The 24,254-nt window shown below is 44.4% G+C and overlaps 1 protein-coding gene across 1 annotated transcript in view; it reads right to left on the bottom strand.

The window, feature by feature from the left end:
• LOC122966727 (RNA binding protein fox-1 homolog 3-like) overlaps positions 1-24,254 on the bottom strand; it is a 526,578-nt gene that overhangs the window by 234,897 nt on the left and 267,427 nt on the right. Inside the window, exons 8-9 of the mRNA XM_044331033.1 lie at positions 10,063-10,125; positions 6,925-6,981 (exon numbers count right to left, since the gene is read on the bottom strand). The gene's annotated coding sequence lies outside the window, so the exon portion shown is untranslated. The remainder of the gene's footprint in view (positions 1-6,924; positions 6,982-10,062; positions 10,126-24,254) is intronic.

Raw genomic sequence — 24,254 nt, 5'->3', positions numbered from 1 at the left:
TGTATTTGTTGAGGCAGCAAAAATTATTTGTATCTGTATTTGTATTCGAATAAAAGTGGAAAGAGGCTTAAAAATCCTGTTTTTTGTATTTATTACGCTTTTAATTTTAGAAAATTAAAGTGTTAGGTCCCCACACCAGGTCTCGAACTGTCTCCCAGATCATAGACGACTGCGTTGACTACTGAGCTAAAACTTTTACTCATGGACTCATTGCAGGCAGACCTTTGAGTATTTATACACCCATAACTTCAAAGTTATGATTCTTGCTTTGCACTTTTAATTTATTGCCTATTTTTTTTACAACCTAACTTTGTGGAAAGGAGAAGGGGAACAACAGGTGATGGAGAGTCCCAAAAACAAATAATTTTTCAAATATTTGTATGAAACAAATATTCGTATAAAACCCACTATTTGTGCTTTGCTGAATAATATATTTGTATTCGGGCACATCCCTAGACTCTAGTTTTCCACATGTAAGCACAGCTGCAGCAACCTAACTTACAGTATGTTGTGATATATATATGGTTGAAGTAACCCCCCCCCCCCCCCCCCCCCCACCGAATGAAACACAACATTGAACAAGTATTGAGCAGCGCATGTATTTTTCTTTTTTCTTTTTTTTTCGTGCCACTGCTTCATAAGGCCGCAGTCACGCAGCGGCAATCATATCACAAGACAAAATGAATTTGAAGAGCTCGCTGTGTGTATCTGCCTTCCACGCTGCCTTAACTTCTGTTCTGCCTCTTCACTGCCAGGAGAATTAAACCACAGTGTGCAGTAATGGCAAAAAGTGAAAACAGTCCCCATTAAATGTGATAATAAGCTGTGTAATAAAACCATGTTCGGGAAAAAGAAAAAAAAAATGGCAATACATGTGTTGTTCGAGTTGATGTATTAGTTCAGGTAGCAATTTGTTTCTGCAATGCTGTTTTTAATGGATTTTTTTTGGAGTGTAGGACTTCTGGAAGCGAAGGTGCATTAAAAACAGATAGTATGAGCTTTGAACTGGGACAGTGGGTTAGGGTTATGGTTGGGGCTATGGTTAGGGTTAGGGTTAGGGGTTAGGGGGTTGGGGTTAGGGTTAGGGCCAGGGTTAGGATCAGGGTTAGGGTTAGGGTTAGGGCCAGGGTTAGGGTTAGGGTTAGGGGTTAGGGGGTTAGGGGTTGGGGTTAGGATTAGGGTTAGGGTTAGGGTTAGGAAGCCTTTTGACATAAAACACCAAAACAGTCCTCGTTCATAGAGATGAGGTTTATGTAATTGTTGGAAACAGAGGAAGAAAAGTGGGGTTAAAAGGACATGTCATGTGGCCTACAAGCCTTGACCCCTCCCACCCCCACATCCATCTGGAACTGAGCGCTCCAGCTTAAACTTTTCCATTGACCAAAATCTGTCACACAGCCATTTCTCTACTGTCTTTTTTTTTTTTTTTTTTTTTTTATTGCCTGAAACGCAGGCTGCAATGACAGTCATCTCAGAATGTCATCTAAGCGAACAATTAACAGAGCAGCAAAAATGTGAGGTCAGATATAATTAACATATGTGCTGCTCAGCTATAATTGCTCAAGTCTAAAGCAAGTAATAAAATCATTCAAAGTGAGCCATGCAGACAATGATTGACTGAGTTTTTCCACACACATCTGCATGAGAGGGGGGAGCTGGTACGCTTTGCACCTCTCCGTCACACCACCCCTGGGATTGCAAACGCATATTCACTGCACACACACACACACACATATACACACAGAGCTGAGAAGCATTAGACGCTCTGCTTGTAATCGTCTGGCAGGAATAGCTAATATCGAGGGGGATGCTACGTGCACTCGAAGGAGAAATGGCGTTCACTCCTTCGCCTTCTTTCTTTATTCTCAGGAATCACAGAAGTTCAGTCACATGCTTAAGGTGCTGCTAATTGACGGCGCAGAGAGAGATCCGCTCATTATGATACATGCGTCAGGGCCAGCCTGTCAGACAGAAGGGAGGTGGAAGGGAGCGGCGTTACTGTAAGCGAGTGGCAGGAGCATTATCAGTCTATATTTCACAGGTGTCAGCGGGGACTTGTCCCCGTTTCGTCCTCTGGGTGTCATTTATTAAATGGAGGAATGAAAGGGATGTTTAAGGTAGAAATACAGGCCTGCTTGGACAAGGGATTATACATTGTTACGGGAGGAAAAATTACATTTGAACCTCGGATACAAAAATCCAGGCTCCAGGGTGTTTCATTAATTTATTTTCCTAACAGCTACTCATGGTCCCATGTAACCAGCGTGGTTAAGGGTAGAAGGTGAAGAAGAATTACCCTGCCAGGCAGCTGGATTCGCGAAATCACGCGAGAATCCATCTTGTCAGGCTTCAAGTTATGTCACTTGTGTCGGTGGTTAGGACCAATCAGCGTCGTGAATCCAGCTGCCGTGATAGACAGATGGTTCATCCAATCATGTGCCAAGTATATATTTTTTTTGAAAGTGCCTGCCCCTTTTTCAAACAGTTTCCATGGATGACTTCTCAGATGGTTCTGTGTAACAAACCATCTGGCACGTCAGGTTAAAAGAAAAACACACCAGACAGGTTTCTATAGAAACCAACCAGGCTAACGGCTCAGGCACACCAGCATTTGTAAAACTGACATTTTGGATGACATTAATGCATTTCAATTGAAACTATTTCGTTTGTGTTTGCTTTGCTTTCTTATAAAATACATCTATTTCATGAAACCGAGCAGTTGACCAAGTGCAAACACCTCTGAGCTTCGAGGGTCCAAAACAGAGGAAGCCATCATTTTAGCTGTGTGCACCATCTAATTTTATGAGTCCTTTAAATCAAATGATGAAATATGTTGTTTGTAACAACCCACCAGAAAATACACAGAAGCATTTTCTGATCTGACACCTCTATCAGCAGGACAACAGCCTCCAAAACTGTTGCATTTGGTTAAGTTTTCAAAAAAACAACTTATTAGAGCTTGGGGGAGAATGTGGTTTGAGTTCAAATAATAACTTGTTTAGGGAATGACTGTCGTTGTTAGAGGAAACCATTGGCGACTGAAGGTGGGAAGTGTGCAGCAAACCCATTCAATCACTCCTAGCTAACAACGTCATGCTACCGCGTCCTTTGGTTCCTGACTGACAAGAATAAAACATCCGATGACCACTAGAGGCCTTTATCGCTTGAACGTTAACATGATGACGTCCGGCACTGAGAAGCAACACCAATAGATCTATTCTTCATATTCTTTTTTGCCACAAACAAAACTAGGCAAGCACAAAAAGAATTTGCAGCCCAAATGAATTCTTTCAGTTCCTATGTTCAGCACAAGGGAGGGAAAAATAAAACCAGGCACAACCAACAACCTGAAAGAAGTCTCTACTTATTTCGATGCCCAAAAGAATTCTGCTGTGCCACTTTCTGGTGTGACCAAGAATAATAAAATCCCATTCATACATTTGGGTAATGTGGAGTCTTCAGTCTACCAAACTTGCATATCCATGGGGGGGGGGGGTGAGGAGGGAACTGGAGTACCATGGGGAAACCCACACAGGCATGAGGAGAGTGTACAGCCCTCCACACAGGGAGGGAGGGCCACTGAGTCCTTCCTGAGGATTTGTTTCTGTCAAATGAAGAAAGGCGCTGGCAACTTTTGACATTATGTTCTCAGCGGACCACGGATGAGGTCAGAGGCAGTACATCATCTTTTCTTTTTTTCTTTTTTTTTTCCTTTTTCAATGGTAAAACACAGCTATAGAGTGCCTTGTTACAGTGTGTCTTCTTTTTCATAATAAACCAATATGCTTTCAACCTGCCTGGCTGAGGTCTTTCTGAGCAAATTCAAAACACTTCACGTGTGCTCTGTTCTTGACATTTAAAACCATATGAAAATGAAAATGGATCCCAATTAGAGCTGCAGGAAGGATAAGACCCTCTTGGTTCTCTTAGTAACTAGCTGGTTTAAACATTTCCCCCCATGAAATGCCTTGAAAATTGACCTTCTCATTCTGCGAGCGGCGATAAAAGCAGCCTTTAGTGGCCTCAGATCAAACTATTTTGATAGTCGTCTGTGAGGATGAAAATGTGGAAGTAAAAAAAAAAATAAGTCAAGGCAAAAGAGGAACATAATCAGACAGTGTACTGCTGCAGAGGTGGTGCCTTGCACTTAAATGTTCCACATACTCTCAGTAAAGAAACATGACATTAAACACTGGGTATTAATGTAAATCACAGGAGAAGGAAGGCACTAATAGCCACTTTAGGACAGATGATCATTATTGATGTGATCGTCAGCAGTTTGACATTGTGTACTGAGCAAAAATTATAGGAAATAATGTGAGTACATCACACAGAGATACTGACATAAACACACAGCAATGCTGTAAAAGGCTAATGTGAAGGGAGGGTAGAAGAGAGAAAAAAAAAAAAAGAGAAAACTATGCTATATTTAAACTTGAGGGCGCCGAGGCAGGGATGTCGGTTGGATCACCTGTTGAAAAGCATTCATTTCAACAGGGGAACAAAGGTCAGCGTCCTTGCTGGAGCTTTGATTGGCAGGCGGGGGAGCTTGATGCCCACAGCAGCAGCCCAGCGGAGCAGCCAACGGTGGCGTGTGGCTTGGCTGGGCCACATTTCTGACTCAATGCTGACTAACTGAGTGTGTCTGCTGACAGTGTGTCTGACTGATAGGATCACCCCGGGAGGCTCTTCCAGGGCCTTTACAAAGTGTCTCTGATAGGCCAGGCCCGTAGCACTGCCGCGAGGGCCCGCCGACAAATTCAATTTAAGCCTTGCTAATGCATAGCGTAATCATGGAGTGAGGTGGTGATAAATTTTTCAGCGGGGTTACCATGGGCAGCAGCAGAGGAAGAGAGCTCTGTGTAGAATCCGAGATGGCAAAGAGAGGAGAGAGGCGGCGGTAGCAGAAGAGAGAGGGAAAAATAGCCGAGTGTGACCTCAGCGCCGTGCTGAAAAATCCTGCGCTCAAAAGCCAAGGACTCGTATGAAAGAACAACAATAACACGCCATTATGAGATGTAACATTTTGCGACGACCCGCGTTTCCAGGGGGAAATTTGAAAGAAAAGCAATTTCACATTAAACTATCTGACACAATGCAGGTCTGTGGAGTAGAAGGAGGGGGTAGCGGATGAACAGGGCAGGCAGATAGCGAGGAGAGAGTGTGTATGTGTGTATGTGTGTATGTGAACAGTTGGAGGGTTGGTGGTGGCGATGGTGGGTAGGGGTGGAAGGGGGGGAGGGGGTGGGGGGGGGGGGGGGGTTGTTCAGGAGCTTCCCAACAGCCATTGGCCAACTGGAGCGAGACACACACATCCCCTCCGCCGAGTTAAAATGGATGGATTGGATGAAATTTCAAAGCCTCCCCTGCAGACACATACTCTGCTTTGCACACATCAGCACTGAGATGTTGAAATATTCGACTCCGCTCCGTTCCAGCCTGGTTCCCCTCTCCTGTAACGCTGGTATCAGACATGGGTTTTTTTTTTTTTTTTTTGCTGTGATTAATGAGAAAACCAAACCCAAAGAAAACGGCTCTCCACACATATATGTGTGTGCGTGTGTGTGCATATGAACACTCTTTACACCCAGTCTAAACGCCCCCCACCACCCCCTTTCTTCCCCATGATGCAAAAAAAAAAACTATCCTTAATTAAAAACTGTGTCTCTGAGTCGTATATTTCCCATGATTACTTGCTGCAGGCGGTACAAGAAAGCGAAAGTCACTGCGAGATAAGAAGGGAAGTGGCTGACATTCACCTATTAAACTCCATTCACTTATTATGACCAACAATGCTGCTCTGATTAACCGGCACATTTACATCGTTCTAAGACACAGTGGAGAAGAAGAGTAACTCTGCTGCCCTTGTACAGACAATACGGAGCCCTCAGAGCTGCAGCGTGTTCAGCTCTCCCTCCTCCGCTTTTATTTCCTGACTTGACAGCCTTGATTTGACCACTCGCCTCCTTTTCTTTAGGAGTATCTCTCACACGAAAAAACATCTGGACGGCCAATGTCACATCAGTCCGTGCTTATAAAAACAAAAGCAGAAGAATTTTACTCTGAAATACTAAATCGAGTGATAATTCTGAGATCTCTTCCTTTTTTTTTTTTTTTTTTGTTGATGATGATTTTTTTTTTCTTGTTTTTATGTTTTTTTTTTTTATGTTAGCAACATCTTTGTTGCTAAGCAGTCGTTGCTGTGGTGATTTTGCACTGCACTTCCCAGAGATCACAAGTCAGTCAAGAGTGTGGCCGGCACTGTGACGTCTTCTCTGGTGAATCTGATGAAAGGGAACTTTTTTTTTTTTTTCCTTTTTCTTATGCAAGTTGAATGGCTCACACCCAATTATTTTTCAATTTATTCCACATGCACTGGAAGCATGGAACACATCACTTCATCATCATCATCAAACGACTAACCGGCATTTGTAAAAGCTGTGTAGTTATCAGCGATATAAAGTACCGAAACTGCAAACGTATTCACACACACGTCTCAGATTTCTGACTTTAAGGCATAGCATGATGTCATACCTTCCGGAGAGATTGATATGAGTAAATTGCTTGACTTGCTGACACATCTGGAAGGCTTTTTTTTTTTTTTTTTTCTATTTCTTCCTGTCCAGAGATCTCTAACATCAGAGGGGAGTCAGGTTCACCTATCGACTGGTCTTCCACCACCACCATCCCCCCCCCCCCAGCCGCCTCCCCCAGTCGTCTACTGGTATATGTACTCAGACGCACCTCCAGAATCACTGTCACCCTCACTGAGTAATTACAGCGATTAATGCACAGACGGAGCTCGCCTCTGGCTCTGGACACTCTATCAAGACGCGTGCGGTAATGGATGAAAGTACAATCTTAATAGAGAATCCATAGTGCCTAAACCTAGAAAAAAAAAAAAACAAAAAAAAAAACATATACCTTTTTGATCAAGACTGCCTTTACCCACAATCCTCTTGGGGGAGATCGTTTACCAGCCTAGAAACAAGAGAGAAAGCGGTCAGGTTCTTTCGCCCTTGTCGTTGCGCTCGCGCTGACCTCTAAAAATGGACAACAAAGATCATATCACGAAACCAATACTAGCGTCAACGGCCTTTGCACAAATTGATTTAGCCACCCAGAACTCACTCCCATCTCAATGAGGTGGCAGGATGCTCACAGCATATATCACTGTCACACAAGCACCCTCTAGTGAAATGTGATTTTTATCTTTATGAGCTTTTTTTTTTTTTTTTTTCCTCTCCTCTCCTTTTGCGTTACAGCATGTAGCGGGTTGTGATAAGTGATGAGAAATAAAGGGGTTGGCACATTACGCTAATACAGGTGCTCCAAGCGCATATGGGTGCTATCACACAGGGAGAATGACATTGTTGTGGTCCTGTGCATTTTGAAAGTGGCTGGCGAGGCAGCAGGGGGGCCCTGTGGTATATGGCTCATAGATCACTAATGTGTGGGTGAGAGTTGTCACCAGCCAGCGCCTGGCTGCGAAGCACAACATAGTTTATGGCGCACAACTGCTAGACGTAAGCATGAATCGTGGCCCAGGCAACAATGAGGAAAAGCGCACTAAAAATAGATAAGCTTTTTTTTTTTTTTTTTTTTGCGCTCGCCCCAGAAACAATGGCTTCCTTTTGATTTTTCATGTGTTCAAACGGTGGTATACAAAGGATAAAGAGGAGCATAGAGTATAATGTCTGCGCTTGTAGTAAAAGATCAGAATAAATACAGCTGAGTAGGCCCACGCTAACCTGAAACGCACCCTGGGTGGAAGGCTGGAACGACACGATAAATGTTGCACTTTCAAGTGTGTTAAATGCACTAAGATTTAGGCTTTCTCCCTTTCCAACTGACAACCTCTGTTACACAGTTAATTACAGCCAAGTGCAACTCAGCGCTGTGTCAATTATCATCTGCTTTAGCTCTCTCCCAATGGATATTTTTACTGCCTGGGTTTCACTGCTAAAGTTTCTACCTTCTTTTATTGCTATTCTGCCCAGGTCTTGAAGCTGAATTACATTCGGTAGACAGAGCTGTAAAAACAGAAGGGATTTAAGGATTCAGATTGGTGGAGGGTAACCTAATCTTCCGTAATTGGGGGAATGGTTCTCATTTATATCAGCCTACTTTAGAAAGCAAGCTCATTGGCAAGCTGGTATCATCCCAGGCGTTTTACTCTGCCGATTCATTTTCATAAAGGCCGAGGAAAGGGAGGTGGGGCGCCACGGCCACGAGCACACATATTAGACGTAATCATCATTAATCAAAACACTACTCTTACTTAGCGGGTCGTGGAAATCAACATACACACAACAGAAACAATAGCACAAAGATCCCTCATGTGCTGTTTTTTTTTTTTTTTTTTTTTTTTTTTTTTTTTTTGCCTGAGCCGGCGTGCTGCTGCTGGAGTGTGCTGTGAAATAACACATTCTGGGCTGCGTTGTCTCAAAATGGAACTAAAATGGTAATCCTCTGCCAGGCGAAGCGTTCTCGCCTCGCCAGATGCTTAGTTCTAAAATTTGCCTAATTGCCACGCTCAGATCAATCCCTTTTACTCTGCCAAATGAATCTGCGAAAGGGTGTTGCGAGCATTTTGTTGGCCCAATATGCTTTTTTTCACTTGCAAAGATTTTTGTGTTTTTTTTTTTTGTTTTTTTTTCGTGACTCCCGGCGAAGGCCTGCGAGAGGTTTCGGGTCTCGGTGACATATCCGCACACAGCCGGATGCATGTCCACCCCTGCTGACCTGTGTGCCCATTAGCCATGGCGTTGCAGTAAGGGGCGCAGGGCCTATCCATCTCAGCCCACACACACACACACACACACACACACACACACACACACACAGAGAGTACACCCACTCTTCATATGGCTCAGACACATGCCGTGGGCGGACTAAATGTGGCCCTTTGATCAAAGGCCAGCGTGTGGGAATGGACACTGACTTACTGACCTCCACACACACACACACACACACACACACACACACACACACACACACACGCACAATATTACATATATATTAATTCATATATACACACACTATAAACTCATTACTGTGAGTGCATAAGATGGCTCAGATGACGCATAGTTCAGTGGTAACGTGTTTCCTGCAGGCAAATACACACACACACACTACAAATAAACACAAACTGAAGGTCTTTCACAATTATTAACACACACACACACATATGTGAGCACAAGTGTTGAATGAGCTGATTTGTGCAGCTGCCACTGTAGTCATACAGACAAATTATGAATGGCACACACATGCTAAGCACATCTTAGCGTAGGTACGGTATGTACCAAGACATCTACAGCTCATCTTCCATCTGCACAGACAACACATCTCATATAATCATGAGACTATCAATGACTATATGATGTAAAAGTGCTCATGCCAAAAAAAAATGATAAGAGCAATGTCAGTAAGAAAGGAGAGAAGACAGAGGAGAGATGCCTTTGTGTGTGTGTGTGTGTGTGTAAATATGGAAAGTGATGGATGAATCAGAAGTTTAGTCAACAGAGAGAAAAACCTTGGCTCCAGCTGCCCGGCTGTCTGATGAGCCACTCTATGCTTGTCAACATCATCCCCTATCATTCTCGCACAACTATCTACTCACAAAACCAAGACCCGCCCCCTTCATCCCTTCGGCAATTCCACCATCCTCCAAGAGGAGAAACACCTCCGAAAGCAGAACGGGTAGCTCGCAGCAGCAAGCAGCAGCAAGCGGCAGCGGCGGCGGCAGCGGCAGCAGCAGCAGCAGCAGCAATCTCTTCCCCCCCCCCAACACCCCCCCCTTCCTCCCCTCTTCCCTTTTGCTCTCCTCTCTATTTCTGTGCATCCTCTCTCATTCCTTTTTGTCTCCACTTCTTTTTCTACCCTTCCCGCGCTGCCGCCGCTGCATTCGGCGCGGCGGATGAAAACATAAAAGAAGGCAAAGAATAAAAAAAAAAAAAAAAAAACACACAAGAGAGAGAGAGAGAGAGAGAGAGACAGAGAGAGAGAGACAAACCGTCGTTGGGGAGGCTGGAGAAGCCAAATTAGCATGAGAATACTCACAGTGTTGTTGTTGAAGGAGCGCAGGGATGGGAGCGCAGCACCGGTCCCTCCGTCAGATACAACCTGCACACACAAGATTGAAGAGGGAAAAAAAAAAGAAAACTAGGCTGTGAGAGCGGCAAAGAGAGAGGAGAGAGGGGAGAGAGGAGGAGGAGGAGGAGGAGGAGGAGGAGGAAGAGGAGGAGGAGGAGGAGAGAAGAGCAGAAAAAAAGGAGGAGGAGGAGAAGAAGAAGAAGAAGGAGGAGGAGGGAGGGAGCAGAGCATCCAATGCACGCACCAACAGGAGCCCAAATAAAGAAATAAAGGATTCCTCAAGGAATGTGTGTGTGTGTGTGTGTGTTTGGCCAGTGTGTTTGTGTGTATTGTTATGAAGGGGAAGGGAGGAGGGGGGTGAAGAGGTAGGTTGTCTTTGGAAAAATATGAAACACACACACACACACACACACTCACATGCGGGGTTGCACTTGGGTGCGCAATCACATCTGACGGGTCTGATGTGCAGTCCACCTACCTCCTTATCGCTACCTCACTCTTCCACAGCACCGTGCTCTCTCTCTCTCTCTCTCTCTCTCTCTCAGTATCTCTCTCACTCTCTCGCTCATCCGCTCTCTCTCTCTCTCTCTCTCTCTCTGTTGCTCACACTGATGCCAGAGATTCAGCCGCTACAGGGGAGCTATCGCCCTCATCGCTGTATGCTACCAAAAGAGGGAGGGCACTGTCGGATCTCCCGTCCGCCCACTCCACCCGGCTCAACTCCACCCCCCCCCCCCCCCCCCCCCCTTCCACACACACACACACACATACCACATCACCACATAACTCTCCACCCTCCCCTTCACCTCCAGCTCCACCTCGAATGTACAGAGAAAGAGAATGCTTCAATTGAATGAAAACAATCCCAGTGGCATTGAGGCAATTATAGAGGCTGCTGGCGCTGTTTTCTGCTTTTTTTTTTTTTTTTTCCCGTCCTCCCCTCCTCTTTCTCGTTCCCTCTCTGTCCTCTCTCGGGCTGGTGGAGGGTCTGTTTTCTCTCTCTTTCCGTCTCTCCGTGCCCCAGACATATGCCACTATTAATGTAGCTTCTGTCACTTCAGCTGTTTCGGTCAGATCACTTCTGTCTCTCCGCTTCACGTAGAGTCCACCTCTTTACCTGCCTGCCCGCCTGCGCGGCTGCTACACCTTTCATAGCCCCGACCAAAAAGCTCACACAAAGTCTGAATCTTCAACTCCACCTCGCACAACCTGACAGCACCATTCAGCTCCAGCAGCTACAGAGAGGTAAAACATATTAATCCTCCCGGCCTTATCAGGTCTCGCACGGCACCCACGCGGCGCCCAAACAGCGCAAATGATTCAGGAGAAATTTTAATAACTGTCTTTTAGGTGTGTGTGTGTTTTTGATGCATGCTGTTCCTGTATTTTCTTTCTTCCTGTTTTTTTTTTTTTTTTTTTTGAAAATCTTGCAGTGCATATATCACCCAAAATAAAAGAAGAGCAGTAAGTCAAACACCTCAGCCTCTAATCAGGTAGCCCTCCCTCCTTCCCCTCCACCCCCACACATCGCATCCCTCCAGCCACTACTGCACTTTATCTCCCCTCAATTAACATCTTCTGAGCGAGCCTCTATTATCTTAACCACACAGAGCAGAGGGGTCCTCCGAGGAGACGCCGTGGAGGACGGGCTGAGCTGTGGACAGAGGGCTCCCAGCCCTGCTGCCGCCGCTTCAATTCGCAGGCCTAATTAAAGCCCGAGTCTGACATGACAAACGGCGAGTGGAGGTGCAACAGAAACAAACACCGACAGAAGTGTTGCCTGTGCGGGAGCGTGTAGCCTGCAGGATTCTCTTTGTGAGGATTATCTGCCAGAAAACAGGCACGTTCACGTCAATGTCATGACAACATCATCTAAATCTCTTGACTGTTTGCTCAGTTTGATCGTGTTTATCTTCTACCTTCTGTATAGGCATCACCACGGTGTCAAAGCATCCGCTATAAATCATTCTCCATATGAGGGAGAGACAGTGAGACAACGCCGCCTCGCTATATCTCAAGGATTCCTATAAAATACAGAAAAAGTGATACAGTTGGTCGGCGTCATGCTTATATATAGCTAATTTCTCTGTATAATACCCCCAGTGCCCTGTTTCATCTGTTTAGTTGCCCTCACCAACTTCAATTTCACCCTATGAAGCCATCAAACCACCCATTAAGCCATCAAGCTGCCCTCTTTGTCCTTGCTTCCCTGTTTGACAACAACAGCGAGAGCCGGTGTCGTGTCCCCCTGCTCTCTCACCACGGAGGTAGTCTGGCTATTTGGCCGGGGCCCCCGCCGCCGACTTTGGCTCAGGCCAGACTATTAAGAGTATTCTATTACTGTTGGGTTAACCTGTCACGCTTGGCTGTGGCTCTCTTTATTGTCTGGCTGCTCTGAAAGGGCAGGGGATAAAACTCCATCAGCGGGACAAACGACCACACATGCCGCCATTCATCAGATGCTCGGGGGCTTTCCCCCCCATGGACGGTGGCCACTACTACTTCTCTGATGCTGCCCCCCCGCCCCCCCCCCCCCTATAAAATGTGAGCTCCCAGGGGCAAATCTACACAGCGGGCGGATGAACAGGTCTCCCTCTTTAATCATGACTTGGGGAATAGCAGTTCTATCAGCGTTGGAGGAGCTAATGTATTGACTAAGATCAGGTAGTGCAGCAGGCGGTGTGGGGAAGTGATTAAGAAAACAGACTAGTGATCAGTGGATGACAGGGGTCAATCCCCTGTTGGGCAATTGGGTAGTGGCCTTGGGCTAGGTACTTAGCCCCAACCCACCACGCTAGACACTCAACTGTGCTAGTGGATAAAATGTCAAATTCAACTTCACCCTTTGCAAAGGTTCAAAGCAAGGAGATGACAGCGAACGCTTTGGTTATTAAAAAATTCATATCGTAATGAAACAGCCGTGTTCCATCTTCACACATCCCCCCTGCAGCAAACACGGCACTCCTTTTTTTTTCATGGGATCCATCAAGGGAGGGCCACAATTAAGTGACTAATTTGATTAGGAGATAATGTGAGTCCCACTTAATGGAAAGGACAGACTTCACAACACAGGCAGATTAGTTTGGTGGATGCCTGCTTATTAATTAAGACAGCCCTCCGTGCCCATATTAAGTCAAATGCACAGATGCAGTTTTTAATGGGTCAGGGTATGCGCAAGTAAGACAAATGGAAATCAGTATGTGCAAAAAAAAAAAAAAAAAAGAAGAAGAAGAAGCTGGTTAAACTTGATGATGAAAACTGAAAATGACCATAGAATGTTTTAATTAAACTTGAAATAACTGCTACTTATAAAAAAAAGAAATGAAAACGAGTGGGTATACCCTTAAATATTTATTCATAACGCATTCATAAGGCAATAGGTAGCTGGACTTGTTGTTAAAACATGCCAAAGTACTTCTCATCTTGAATTGGACTGTGCACTGTGCTGTGTCTATGTTTCCACTGTGTGTCATTGCACACCATAGTAACAGAGAGTCATTATACTTGTTCAAATTACCTCTCTTGCTGTCATTCAGTTTTTTTTATCCCTGATACTACATAAGCCCTTCAGCAGATCTCCTGCTTTTTATTTATGATTTGATCTGCACGCTAAACCGCCGCTACGACTAGCGCTCCATCCCTCAGAATAATTGCCATAAACATACAATGAATAATTCATTAATAAACTAATTTAGCAAAAAGCTAATAAATGGGGCCTGATTTTCGCTTCTATAAGCTATGATTTAGGCTGAATTCTTGTCTTGACGTATAGGCTATATATATGGACGGTGGGGTTCCTGTGCGAACAACTCTCTGTACCAAAGTCATTTTCTTTCGGCTTTCTCATGTGATGTTTCTTTTTCAGAAGTCCAACAGATTTTGTTTGTAGCTTATGTCCTGCATGCCCCAACGGTTGCCCGCTGTACACTGACAATCAGCCAGACGGATCTCCAGCGCGACGATTTCTGAGTCCCTGTAGGAGAAGGTAAAAACCACAGACCTAAGCATGAGAGATTACTGTATTTGCAGCAGTCCTTGAGTTTTGTGCTAGGCGTCTGGCTGGCGTGTTCAGCCGCCGCGGTGCTCTGTCATTCCGGGCACACCGCACACTCCCAAGCGCTCTATTTACGGTGGCCGAATCCCTGCTGTGTGGAGTGGGAAGGGTATAATCTCCCAGCGGTATTCTGGGTGGTGAATCTGCCGGTGTTGTCTGTGCATACCAATGGCAACCTCACCTCTGTCTAAGGAGTTATTATCTATAAAGAAAGAAAAAAAAACCCTCAAAAAAACTGCAAGCCATGATGCATCAAGATGTTAGGAGGGGAAATGAAGGTGTCTGGAAACCCCTAGTGAAGAAAGACATTCACATCACTCCTATCAACACTGCTAGTGCCAGTGTTACCACTTTGGTAGCTGCTACTCCTACCACCTGCCTCTGTGCAGTCACACTGTGCTGGATTCAATCAAGCAGCCGTGTAACACATCCACATCTATGCACTATGTTTTTACGCATCCCGCCACCTGCAGACACGTGGCTCATTCTGAGGGGCCGCGATCATCCCGGTGCACAACAACGTGATTGGATTTTATTTGACAAGTGGAACATTTCTGCAAACTGAGAGGTTAAGGAAGATGTAGGTTAAACTGCTGTGAGACTTATTGTCTTTGGATTACATGCAAAAGGAACAACTCCCCGAGGGAATATGCACGGCTCTGAAATCCGTTTAGCAAAACTTGCAGAGTTTGCACCACACGTGTGCATATAGTTGCCACATACGCATCGTGTGATAAAGCCCCAGAGTGAAAAAGCTTAATGAAGCCATGCGAAGGGGCTAGTGTCTGCGGAGCAAGGTGTCAGGTGACTTCCCTCCTGGCTATACGCATGTCTCATTGATATGTGCGGCTCGATGAGGCCTTGGCTCTCTTCTGATTATGATGTCTGCTGAGAGCTGGGCCAGCTCAGGGTGAGAGCCAAACCGACAATGCTGAGATGGAGGGAAGATTCAGAGAGCCTCTGTTCTCTCACCGGGGGATCCCCCACATCATTTAGCGCCTCATGCAGATCGCTGCTAGTGGTAACACAGCCCTCTGGGCCCAGGGAATTAATGTACCAAGCAATGGCAGAAGTGATTTATTAAAATAACACACCCTGATGAGAGAGAGGAGCCAGGGTTGCTCTTCCTCAGCTCGTCCCCATATGCTGCAGAGAGAGGAAATGGAATCATATACGTGCTACGGAGAAAAGCAAGAGAGGAGAGACTGAGAGAAAGTGGACAGCCACTGCACAAATTGTGCGACAGTCCTCGCTGTCATTGCTTATTTATTTACCCTCTTTCCATTTGAGTCAGGCCTTGTATTAAATTGATCCCTCCTGCCGCGTTTTGCCTTGTTGAACAAGCGCAAAGCCCCGTTAAGTGTCTGTGAAAGGCTGGTGATTGTGTTTGCGGCGCCCCGGGTGCGCCGTGGCCGTCCGCTCCCCTCTATCTCCCCCGGACAGACGGGATTAGAAGCTGGGAGAGGGGCTGAATGACCCTCTGGGGGGGGGGACAAGAGACAGGCAGGCAGTGAGCAGCTTGGTTCGGGGCTCACAAACACACACACACACAAATACACACTGACAAATACAAGCCTATGCATGCTCATGCACACACATTCTCTCAGTCACACACGCACACAAAGTGTTTAAGGTTGAGCTTAGCTTGCCCCCCAGACAGATGCATGGCCATGTGCAAAGGTAGACATGCACTTATCCATAAGGTCACACGTTAGCTACTGTACAAGCAGAGAGCTGTTGTTGTATGTAGCCTCCCACCGCTGAGGATATGTAAACATCTGCTGTGCAGCTAAACATACACACAAACATACGCTGTTTAATAGCTCAAATCTAAGCTCTGACATTTTATTATTTTTCCTGTTTTTTTTTTTTTTTTTTTAATCTAACCAATCAGGATTTGTGTAAGTCCCTGCTGACCTCAGCCCTGAATGTTACTGTAGACTGGTTACACAGAGGTACTAAACAGTGGGGCACTCTGTAGACTGAATGAAAGGAGCTGATGTGATTCCCTACTAGAGCTGCTGATGGTTATGCACAGTCAGACACGGAGCTGTACACAGGAGTTCTCACATTTACATACATTTACATCTTAGACATTTAGCTGACACTCTTATCCGGAGTGGCTTACTATACATATAAGAGTGGAGTAATTTCAAATTACTGAATTGCAAACACTTCAAGCAGCTGACAATAAGGAGTGCAGAGGTTAGAATAAGAGCGGCTAAACGGCAGAAGAAAGAAAATCTCTCAAAAGTGCGACCGAAATTGTGTAAAAGAGATTTAGTGGGAAAAGGAAGACAAGCAAAGTTGATTTTTGGGAGACACTGGTAAAAAAATTCATACGTAGCATGAATGTAGCATCCTTGAGGAAAAAATGGATGCCCAGTACTGTACATCTCAGATCCTGGAGAAGCTGTAGCACACATCTCCCAGCCTGCTCCATCTGAGACCCCAGGGGAACGTTACTGTACGGCCCCCCCCCCCCCCCACCCCCACCCGTCAAAGCAATGGAGCAGCACTCATTCACATCAAGGAGCACGCTTTGAATCCATTCAGATCAGATGATTACGATGCCGGGCACCTGCCTCGGCGGGGCAGATAAGTGGAGAGGCTCCGTTCGACATTTACATCTCATACACCTCATCAAACACCGGGTCTTTGTAGTCATGTGTAACATTTGAATAAAGCAAAGTTAGAATTTTTAAGCACTGTGAAAATTCATCAAACCTCCCCGTCCGGCGAGGCCCTTGTCTCTCCTAGCAAATAACTCTTGGTTACCTTATTCAAACTGAAAGTGGCAGGGCTCAAATGAAATCAAGTCAAATCAAATTGTGCTCAGATGAAAAAGTGAGGCGTGAGGAAGGAGAGGAAAAGGGCTCGAAAAACAGTCACATTTTTTTCTAAGGGAGTTCCAGTTCTTTTCTACCCTTTAATAGCTCAGAACAGCAATTTACTTAATAATGCAGATGAATTTGCACAAAGCTAGCTTTAAAGCGGCAACCGTTTTATTGAAGTCAATGTCAAGTGTAGAGACAGGTAAGGGAGTCAGTGCACGGTATACAAAGATCAATGAGAGCTTTGCAGAGTTTTATATATGTAGCACTCAATACTGTGACCTTTCATCGTGTAATTGTGTCTAGGGCTGTGACGATAACTGCATTACTGCAATACCATGGTCATGTGATGCCTACCACGGGGTTGAGCTCATTATCATCATCGCTGCAATTTTTCTTTTGTATATATATGTTGCTGGAGGAAGCGGAAGCGAGGCAAGCTTGGCTAAAGGCTAACCCCGGTCAATCAGCTCTCCCATCAGTTCCTATAATAAACTAGATACGTTGCTTTTTCACCATGGTAAGAACAAATCCATACAATCACAGCACTAATGTCTGTGTCACTAGATGTCTGATATAAGAAATCAGTTAGAAAAGACAAGTGTTTATCCAAAGACCTGAACAGGAAGACTAACGAAAGGAAACTTAATAGGCTTGCCGTGGTAGTCGGTGTTGCCGGTGTTACACGGTGCATACACATAATTAGTTCATTTTCACGTATCAGCACCCATTCCATCAAATAAAAAGGCTCTTATTTGTAAAATATTAAGCATGTTATCAATAGTCAGTCAAACGAGGAACATTACAATTATAAACAGAAGCAGTAACAGAGTAGCAGAGTGAGACATCTGTCCTCCCTCCTGCATTCTGCTGTAGACACACGTAGCTGTTAGCAAGCAGCTGCTCTCATGTCTCCCCGGATCTCGGTGCTTGTTTTTTCTGCAGGAACTCTCCCGCTCTCTGCCTGTTCAGCCTATTCTCTCTCCGGATGGTAGGCGGGTTGCTCCGGTTCTGGTTCTAACCATCAGTCGTCCTCTGGCTCGTCCCTGCGTCTGTGTGCGCCGCAGCCCGGCTGTACGCAGAGGACGAGCCGCTAGCAGCAGCCAGTCACTACCTCTCAAGTGAGAGGAGGATCTAAACTAAAAATAATATAACTACATAACTACAAATATAACTATAAATAACATTAAAGATCAAAGTAAGCTCTCTACAGATATTGAGCATCTAGCAATATCTTATCTTGTATAATGTCTGATGTAACCAGTAATGTTATTAACCGGTGGGAAAATTTCCTCACTGTGGCATCGCTTAACCTTAAACTCATGCATGTGGAAGCATAAATGGGAAAGATGTTGTTCAATGACATGTCTTTACATTACAAAAGTGAGATGATGAATGGATCCAGACAGAGAAAGAGCCGAATGCAGACAAAGGCAGACGATGTAGGCAGACTAACAGAGCGACACAGAGCGAGAGGCAACCTCGATTCGTACCGGGTTTCCTTCCTGCCTTCAGCTTGAACTTTCGTGGCAAAGATGAAATAAAATAACAATGGGTTACCATAGCAATAACTGTGGAGCACATAACTAAGTAGTATGAGAGATGGGGAGCATCTCGCGGGGGCATCCAGCTTTTATCTGTCAGCCGCAATCCTCCATCATCAAAGCTCTTCTCCACTTTCAGTGCCAAGACTGAAAGACACCAGTGGATCATTAGTCTCCAGTGAAGAAGACAGTCATTTATCCATGTGTTTTTTTTTTTCCCCCTTCTTTTCCACAAAAGTTAAGAGTGAAAAGAGGGTTTGTGTGGGTAAGAAGGAGTGAAAGAGAGAAAAAAGGTAGAAATCTTTTTTTTTTCAGCAAGTCAATTTCTCTGGGCGCTAACCTGGTTCCCTTTGGGCTACCTGTGCAGGTATCAAGCCTGCGGTCTGACGGGCTCCTCTCTCTGTGAAGCAGCAGCCCTTTGCAGCACATCAATACACTGAACTTTTCCTGCCGAGTACCTGAGCTCTCCTGCATGACCCGCTCCTCCTTTATCTATTCTGTTTAAAGATACCAGTTGCAGGAGAAGGAGCTTGATTACCTCCTGGGACAACCCCGCTCCTCTTTAAGTTTGCCAAGTGAGAAAGTCTTCAGAAGTTTGTTGACAGATCTCTGCTGCGGCGGGAGGGAGCAATGGACATGGTAACCTTGGCTCTCCAAAGGACAAACAGGGAGTTTTGAAAAGATCAAGCGGGAGGGAGTGTGTTTATGGAGAGGAGACGGACAGGAACAGGACGGCACGGCGAACACAGGTGTGCATGGGGAAAATATATAATACCATACGCAGAGCTTTCTAGGATTCCAATCTTACTCATGGATATGATCAAGATAAAGCGACGTCCCTGGAATTCCTTTTGCATGAAGAGGAATACAAATGAGAGCCTAACATGTTGAAGCAAACAATGTGTGAAGCACGGACAAAAAGGCTTCATTTAAATGTGTTAAACAGGCAAGCTTTCATTCCTCTGCTGCATTCATAAATTCGGGTACAGCGTGTTCTTTTACAGTCCAACAAGGATGCTTGATAGTACAAGAATGCTTTTTAAGAATCGGTTTGTACTTTTTTATGTGAAAGTCTCTGGCAGTGTTTTTTGTAAATCAAAGCAAATTGCCTTAAGCAAATGTCGGACATGCAAAAAACCCCGGCATTTCAGCATTTGGGCAATTCGGCAATGAGGATGCAGCATATTTTCGGCAAGATAATGAATACTGTTTATGTGAAAGCAGTGTTTATGCCTGAGACTCTCTTCAGCAGTGATGCTGTTGTGTGCGTGCAGAGCCGCACAACAGCAGTGGAATAACTTAAAACTACCTTTTTAATTGCTCCAGATAGGTTGATTCGTGTTCATAAGCGACGTTTCCACCACAGGAACTTTCCCCAGGGACTAAGAGCCTTTTGAGGAAGTCAGTTCCCCTTCCTGTTTCCACCAGTAGAGGTCTAGGGCTGTGACGATGGAGCTTTGACAGTCACTAGAAGCACATCCATGGCCCCTTGTTTCTGTGTGGTATCTGTGTTGTAGCTGAGCTAGCGTAGCGTGCTGATATTTATACAAACTGAGGCTATTATGTGACTATTTCCTGCTCTTTGAAATATTTTTTCTTTCTTCTTCATCGTGATATATCTTAGATTATTTCTTTGTGATATATCATGTATCGCAGAATCGCCTTTGTTGTGATATCTTGTTATCAAGGGAAGAATATCGTCATAGTATCGTATCGAGAGTTCATCTGATTGGTCAAACACACACACAGCGCTTCATTAACAAAACAAGGAAGTACTCTAGCATTGATTTAGGACCAGTTAGGGACGAGGGGAGGATGTGAAAAGTAAAGTTAGGCTTTGTTGTTGCCTTCCCGGGTTAGGGTTATGGTTATGGTTATGGTTATGGTTAGGGTTAGGGTTATGGTTAGGGTTATGGTTAGGGTTATGGTCATGGTTAGGGTTATGGTTATGGTTAGGGTTATGGTTAGGGTCATGGTTATGGTTAGGGTTATGGTTAGGGTTATGGTCATGGTTATGGTTAGGGTTATGGTTAGGGTTATGGTTAGGGTCATGGTTATGGTTAGGGTTATGGTTAGGGTTATGGTTAGGGTTATGGTCATGGTTAGGGTTATGGTTATGGTTAGGGTTATGGTTAGGGTCATGGTTATGGTTATGGTTAGGGTTATGGTTAGGGTTATGGTCATGGTTAGGGTTATGGTTATGGTTAGGGTTATGGTTAGGGTCATGGTTATGGTTAGGGTTATGGTTATGGTAAGGGTTATGGTTAGGGTTATGGTTAGAGTTAGGGTTATGGTTAGGGTTATGGTTAGGGTTAGGGTTAGCAGCAGTGGAGAGAAAGAAGCCCGTGAATGAGAGAAATGAAAATGTTATTTTCTGATTGTTTCATGGCGGTTATATTCTAAAGCAAATAAATAGAAAATAAATAATCATCAAATACTCAACAGATGATTTACCGTGTGGAGAAAGAAAGTCTTAGTTTAATTTATTTTCTCTTTTTCCATTCATTCATTCATTACACGCAGCAGTAAACACAAAGAACAACAGGACAAATCTGTGTTGTTTTTTTTTTCCTCATGTGTGAACGCTACATTTTAAGCACCAATGTAATGTTTGATTCCTCATGGATCTAGTTTGCATGATCTTCCTGGTTCCTCAGATGCGGTGGAAGTGCAAACAGGGTTGCACAACTAGTTCCAAGTTTAGTTCCTGCGATTAGTTCCTCTGGTTCCTGGAACTTTTGGTCAAAATAGGACTAAAGAGTCATGTACGTGTTAATTTTACGTGGAGTTTTTAATAGTAGAAAGGCTCTGGGGGCCAGGATAACTATATAAATGTCACAGAATGGAATGTCTCAACACGGAAAATGTGTTTTTACTCAACATAGATATAAATAGATAATATAAATACATATCAGATAAAAAAACATGGAGCATAATAACTATCATAACACTACAGAGTGGGTCCAAACTGTACTCGGTCTAATCGGGTCAGATCTCCTTTTACTGCCGCAGGTCTTGAGTCTGTATGTCGATGGACCCAATGATGAGACCCAGCTGTCAACATGTGGTACATCACAGTCACAGCGGGAGAAAACAATGTGTTTTGAGTGAGAGGAGAATGTAAACTGTGAATCGACGTGAGGAAAAAAAGTAAAAGAAAAAGGAGAAGAAGGAGGTCAAATCAACTAGAACATCAGCTGTTTTTGCTCCTGTTCTACGCAAGATTCGACAAAGATGAGAAAATCAGTTGTGCACAAGATTTATGTTGTTAAATTAAATCTGGAATTTGATTCGCAGATGTAACATTTGTTATTAATTGATATTAAATAAAATAAAGAGTAAATAGGTTAGAACATTGTCTTTTGTCTATCACCCAGAAGGTTTTATTGTTGGTACAGGAGGAGGAATGGGATCTTTAGTTATTATATTACATGTTATGTAAGGGATAATCAACGAGTAGGTGTGCGTTAAATGGTTTTAAGACACGACGTGGAGGCGCCTCCGCGAAGTACACGCCGCCAGCCGCACAGCCACACTGTAGTCGCTGCCAGCTTGAAACGAGGCATAAAATTCACGTAAGGTGTCATTAAGCATAACCGCAGTCTCCAAAATCAGTGTTCTTTTGTTTTTTGGTGGAGAAAGTCTCTCAGTATATTAACTGCCCATTTTGTTGCCTTCCTTGTATTAATCTCATCCTCCTCTTCCTCTGTCATTTTAAGCTCTTCAGGTGTCACTTCCTTGTGCCGTTTATCGCTCGGTTTCTTTCTTTTCTTCTCCATTTCTTTTTTCCATCTGCTGCATCTCATTCGTCAAAACTTCATGACCAGTAAGCTTTGACAGCTGCGCTCTTTAACGTTGCTATGGTTACGGATTACAGATGAATTTAGAACGGTGATTGGACTTGAGCCGAACTATGTGTGCAATACACGGTTTTAACGCCAGTACTCACTCAGACCATCGTATAACTGTGTTTGAAGCGTATAAACAAATTATTTTCCTTTCTATGACTTTACATCCATTTTTAGGGCTTTATTATTATAACATCGCTGCTCTTTCTCACCTAGGCAGGTCTATGTGGGTCGGGTCTGGCTGTGCTCGGGTCCTCCTCGGTTCAGGTCTCTCTTTTTTGAAAATTAATTTATTATCGGGTTTGGGTAGGTTTTCCACAGGTTTGTTTCAGGTCTAGTCCAACATTTTGGACCCGTGAAGACCTCATCACTACACTACTACTACACTACAACAACACTCTGCAGCCTCAGTGGTGCAGGCTACATCCTGTCAACAAATCCTATCCGACAAATCGATACCACCTAACCCTTCGCTAGTAACAACCCCTTCGCCACGGACATTCAAAACGTTGATTTTGTTGAAGTAATTTCTGGTCCTTATGTTATAATTCTACTGTCTTTGCCTAACAAGTTAGCTAAATACACCACCGCTTCGCTTGAGTCAGAAACAATCGGCTGCACATTTGCTCTTTCTAGCAGCATCACAGCACACGCACTGTAGCCATGGTGACTCGCATTCATTGTAATTATTATATACCGTGTGAAAGTTTCAGCAGCATCATTCGTCATTTAGCAGCGCTGCTGTAGGTGAAACACTGTGAAAGTGTGAATGTAATATTTTTCAAACATACAGGGGAACACACTGATGTTAAACAAGTGAACAACGGCATTTGGCATTCAAGCAATTCAGCGTTGAGGTGATTCGGTCGAGCCTGGTTTAGTCTAACCTGTATAACGGATCATGGTTCATTAGTATATGAACCTCTTTTTACAATCATACTGTTTGTGAAAGCTTCTCTCAACATTTTCAAAAGCTAAGCCATAAATGTATAATGCAACTGATACAACTGATATAGACTGCAGAGTATTTGGTATATGATGGATATAACTTATATCTAGTCTAGCCTGTATGATGGATTCATGTATCTGAATGTGACTTCCATATATAATGTTGTTTATGTGAAGGCTTTTGTTAATATTTTCAAAGGTAAAGCCTAAAAAGCATAAAGCAGCTGTTACACGGGTGAACAATTCGGCATGCAGGCAGTTGAGCATTGACACTGCAGTGTATTTGGACAAGATGATGAATATACCATACATCTAGTCAAGACTGTATAATGGATCCATGTGTCAGAGTGTGACTTGGAGGTGTTTCCTGAGGAGCGCTGTGTGTCTCCGGGCCTTTATGAGATCCAGTTGGTTGTATAAGTGTATGTGTGTATGTGTGTGTGTGTGTGTGTGTGTGTGGCTTTGTAGCTGCTGGGCTCCACAGGTACACAGGCCATCGATCACACGATGTGACCATTATACACAGGCAGGGGTGGAGGTGGATAATGCTCCCACCGCTGCCACCGCCAGGGCCTCGACCGCTCGCGGGTCAAGCGTTTGGCTGGCCAGCGGTAATCAAGCCGACAGCGGGCTGCCTGTCTGCATGACAGATAATGTCACTAACACTCATCTGTACTCACAAGCACGCAAATACACCCACCCACACACACACACACACACACAGTCTACCAGTTGGCTTCTGTGATGCAACAAAAAAAAAAAGCACCTGCAGGAGGTAGCAAGGTTTAGATTAACTGACACAATTTCACATTAACTTTCATCACAGAAATGGATATAACCTGCTGTATTTTTCATTAAGAGACCAAAAAGCTACAACGAATTGAACCTAATGTATCTCAGCATGTATTAAAAACACATAAAAGAGCCACAC

This window comes from Thunnus albacares, chromosome 17 (genome assembly GCF_914725855.1).
Source record: "Thunnus albacares chromosome 17, fThuAlb1.1, whole genome shotgun sequence".
Classification (NCBI taxonomy): domain Eukaryota; kingdom Metazoa; phylum Chordata; class Actinopteri; order Scombriformes; family Scombridae; genus Thunnus; species Thunnus albacares.
The sequence above is the reverse complement of the archived record's forward strand: the minus strand, read 5'-3'. Positions and strand labels throughout refer to the sequence as shown.